The 4,615-nt window shown below is 38.9% G+C and overlaps 1 pseudogene; it reads right to left on the bottom strand.

Moving 5' to 3' along the window:
* Window positions 1-2,664: 2,664 nt before the first annotated feature.
* Window positions 2,665-3,567, bottom strand: LOC118994265 (glyceraldehyde-3-phosphate dehydrogenase-like; annotated as a pseudogene).
* Between the last annotated feature and the right edge of the window lie 1,048 nt (window positions 3,568-4,615).

Consider the following 4,615-nt stretch of genomic DNA (forward strand, 5'->3'; position numbering starts at 1 on the left):
GTTTATTTCTGGACTCTCTATTCTGTTCCATTGGTTTATGTTTCTGTTCTTATATCAGTACCACTCTGCTTTGATAATAGTGGCAATGTAATATAGTTTGATATCAGGTATCATGATCCCTCCTATTTTGCTCTTCTTTCTCAAAATTGCTGTGCCTATTTGGGGTCATTTATGCTACCATGCAAATTTTTGAAATGTTTGTTCTATATCTGTGAAATATGTCATTGGTATGTTAATAGAGATTGCATTGAATCTATAGATTGTTTTGGGTAGTATGGACATTTTGATGATGTTAATTCTTCTGATCTATGAACACGGTCCATGTTTTCATTTATTTGTGTCTTCCTTAAGGTCTGTCTTCAGTTTTGTGTAGTTTTCCAAGTACAGGTCTTCAATCTCATTTGTTAGGTTTATTCCTAGGTACTTTATTTTTCTTTTTGCTATATCAAAAGGGATTTTTTTCCTGATTTCTGTTTCTGATATTTCATTGTTGGTATACAAAAATGCCTTTGATTTCTGAATATTGACCCTGTTTTGCCAAATTCACTTATTAGGTCAAGTAGTTTTTTTGGTGGAGTCTATAGGGTTTTCTAGGTACACCATCATATCATTTGCAAACAGTGACAGTTTTACATCCTCCTTTCCAATTTAGATGCCTTTTATTTCTCTTTCTTGTCTGATCACTGTGGCTAGTACTTCCAATACCATATTGAAAAAAAGTGGTGAAAGATGGCATCCTTGCGTTATTCATAATCTTGGAATAGTGTTTAGCTTTTGCCATTGAGTATGATGTTGGCTGTAGGTTTCTCATGCGTAGTCTTTATTATGTTGAGGTATGCGCCATCTAATCCCATTTTGCTCAGTATTTTTATCATAAATGGATAATGCGTGCTGTGCCAATCAAATGCTTTTTCTTCATCTATTGATAGGAGCATATGGTCTTCATCTTTCCTTTTGTTTATGTAATGTATTACATTGATTGATTAGTGAGTTTTGTGCCATCCTTGCATCCCTAGGTTGAAGGCAACTTGATCATAGTGTATGATCTTTTTAATATATTGCTGTTTAATATAAGTGGTTTACTGGATTTTTGTTGAAGATTTTTGCATCTATATTCATCAGTGACATTGGGCTACAGTTTTCTTTCTTCCTTGTGTCCTTATTTCTTTTGAGATTAAAATGATGCTGGCTTCATGAAAAGAGTTTGCGAGTCTTCCCTTTTCTTGGATTTTTTTGAATAGTTTAAGAAGAATAGGGGTTAGATTTTCCTTGAAGGTTTTGAAGAATTCTCCTGTGAAACTATCCAGTCTATGGCTTTTGTGTGTTGAGAGTTTTGTGATTACTGTTTCAATTTCATCAGCTGTTATTGGTCTGTTCAGACTTCCTGCTTCTTCTTCACTCAGTTAAGAGAGATTATATTTTTCTAGAAATTTGTCCATTTTGCCCAGGACTTCAAATTTCTTGACACATACTTGTTTGTAGTAATTTTGTATAATCATTTGTATATTGCGGCATCACTTGTAATCCCTCCTCTTTCATTTCTGACTTTATTTATTTTATTTATTTATCTCTCTTTTTTCTAGATGATTCTGCTTAAGGGCTTGTCATTTCTGTTCATCTTTTCAAAGAACCAGCTCCTGAATTTATTGATCCTTAAATTGTTCTTTTAGCCTCTGTCATTTAATTCTGCTCTGATCTTGGTTATTTCCTTCCTTCTGTTCATTCTGTTCTTTGATTGTTGTTGTTCCTCAAATTCTTGTAGGCATAGGGCTAGGTTGTTTATTTGAAATGTTTCCATCTTTTTTTAGATAGGCCTGTATCACTATGAACTTCCCTCTTGGGATTGCCTTTGATGTGTCCCCCATAAGTTTTGGGCTGTTGTGTGGTCATTTTCATTTGTTTCCAGAAATTTCTTGATTTCTTCCTTGATCTCAGTATTCACTTATTTATTGGTATAGCATGGTACTCAATCTCCATGGATTTGAGTGTTTTTGAGATTTTTCCTTGAGGTCGGTTTCTAGTTTCATGGCCTTATGGCGTGAGACAATGCTTGAAATTATTATTTTTTAATTTGTTGAGGCTTGATATATGTCTTATCATATGGTCTATCTTTGAAAATGTTCCATATGCATTTGAAAAGAATGTGCACTTTGCTTCTTTCAGATGAAAGCTATATATATAAATGAGATTTTAAAGTCTCCTAGTATAGGTGTGTTGCTGTCTGTATCTTTCTTAAAGTCCTCCAAGATGTTCCTTATATATTCTTGTGCTCATATGTTGGGTCCATATATATTTTTAATGTTTATGTCTTCTTTTGGGTGCAGTGAACTTTATTGATGGTGCATGACAAGGCAGGTCTCCCTAAGCCCCTGCTCCTCTTAGGGGGTCTAGGGTAGAAACTGGAGGTCAGGAGATTCTCAGTGTGTTAGGGGATCGATTTGGGGCTAGGACTCCCAAGCAGCTGAGGGTCTCTCTTTCTGTCAGTGGGGCTGGTGGTCCATGGCGCTCTTACTCCTTGGAGGCCATGGGGACCACAAGGTCCACCACCCTGTTGCTGTAGCCAGATTCATTGTTGTACTAGGAAATGAGCTTAACAAAGTGGTCATTGAGGAAAATGCCATCCCTGGCATAAAAGGTGGAGGAATGGGTGTCACTCTTAAAGTTTCAGGAGACAACCTGGTTCTTGGGATAGCCCAGGATGCCCATGAGGGGGAACTTTGATGCCTGCTTCACTACCTTCTTAATGTTACTGTATTTGGCAACTTTCACAAGGCAGCAGGTCAGATCCACAGCCAACACATCAGGGGTGGGACACAGAAGGCCATGCCAATGAGCTTCCTATTTAGCTCAGAGATGATCTCAACAATAGCTTTGTCGGCGCCAATGGAAGCAGGGATGATATTCTGGGCAGCCTGTCAGCCACCATGCCACAGCTTTCCAGAGGGTCCATCCAGTGGTCTTCTGGGAGGCAATGATGGCATGGACTGTGGTCATGAGTCCCTCTACAATGCCAAAGTTGTCATGGATGACCTTGGCCAGGGGGCCAAGCAGTTGGTGGTGTAGGAGGCATCACTGACAATTTTCATGGAGTTTTCATACTTGTCATGGTTCATGCCCATCAAAAATATAAGGGCATCTTCAGAAGGAGCAGAGATGATGACCCTCTTGCCTCCACCCTTCAAGTGACCCCCAACCTTCTCCATGGTGGTGAAGACACCAGTGGACTCTACAACATAGTCAGCACCAGCATCACTCCACTTGGTGTTGGTGAGATCTTGCTCCTGGAAGATGGAGATGGACTTTCCATTGATGACAAGCTTCACATTCTTAGCCTTCACTGTACCTTTGAACTTGCCATGAGGAGAATCATACTAAAACATATAGACCATATTGTTGAGGTCAGTGAAAGGGTCATTGATGGTGACAATGTCCACTTTGCCAGAGTAAAAGGCAGCCCTGGTGACCAGGCACTCTATACAGCCAAATCCATTCACTCCGATCTTCACCATCATGTCTCAAGGTTGAGGCTGGCACTGCACAGGAAGATATGGCTGTCTATTGAACAGGAGGAGCAGAGCTGTTTATGTCTTCTTGATGGATTCTTCCTTTCAGTATTGTGAAGTGTCCTTCAGTGTCTCTTGTTATGGCCTTTGTTTTGAAGTACATTTTATCTTATATAAGTATTGCTACTACAGCTTTTTTTCTCTGTCCATTTGCTTGGAATATTTTTTCAACCCTTCACTTTCAGTCTGTGTAGGTCTTTTTTTCTGATGTGGGTCTCTTACAGGCAGTGTAGGTGTGAGTCATGATTTCTTTTTCACTCAGGTACCCTATGTCTTTTGATTGGAGCATTTAATCCATTAACATCTAAGGTTATTATGGATAGGCACTTATTCATTTTTTCCACTTTGTGCCTGTGTTCCTCCCTTTCTCACTTTTTTTCTTCCTCTTCTTATAGAAGTCCCTTTAGCATATCTGGTTGGGCAGGCTTGGTGGAGGTACAGTCTTTCAGTCTGTTTTTGTCTGGGAAACTCCATATTTCACCTTCCATTATAACTGAGAGCCTTGCTGGGTGGAATTGTCTTGATCGAAAGCCTTTGCTCTTCATTACTTGTAATATTTCTTTCCATTCTTTCCTGGCTTGTAGTGTTTCTGTTGTGGAATCAGGAGCTCACCTTATCAGAGTTTCCTTGCATGTTACTTCTTGTGTCTCCCTGGTTGCTTTGAAGATTCTCTCTTTTTTAAAATAAGCATTTTAATTATAATGTGTGTTGGATTAGGCCTCTTTGGGTTCCTCTTGATTGGGACCCTCTGTGCTTCTGACCTTGTGTGGCTGTTTCCTTCTTCAGGTTTAGGAAGTTTTCCGTCATTATTTTTTCTAACAAGTCTTCTCTCTCTTGCTTTTCTTCTCCTTCTGTTATTCCTATGATTTGAATATTTGTGAGTTACATGTTTGCTTGCAGTTTCCTCAAATTATCTTCATGTTCTTTTAGTCCTTTTTTTTCTTGCATCTGCTCTACTGGGTATTTCTACCTTATCTTCCAGCTCACTAATTTGGTCCTCTCCTTCATCCAGCCTGTTGTAATTCCTTCTAGTGTACTTTTATTTCAGAAAT

The sequence above is a fragment of the Sturnira hondurensis genome, unplaced genomic scaffold (genome assembly GCF_014824575.4).
Source record: "Sturnira hondurensis isolate 20B ecotype Veracruz unplaced genomic scaffold, ASM1482457v3 Scaffold0009223, whole genome shotgun sequence".
Lineage (NCBI taxonomy): Eukaryota > Metazoa > Chordata > Mammalia > Chiroptera > Phyllostomidae > Sturnira > Sturnira hondurensis.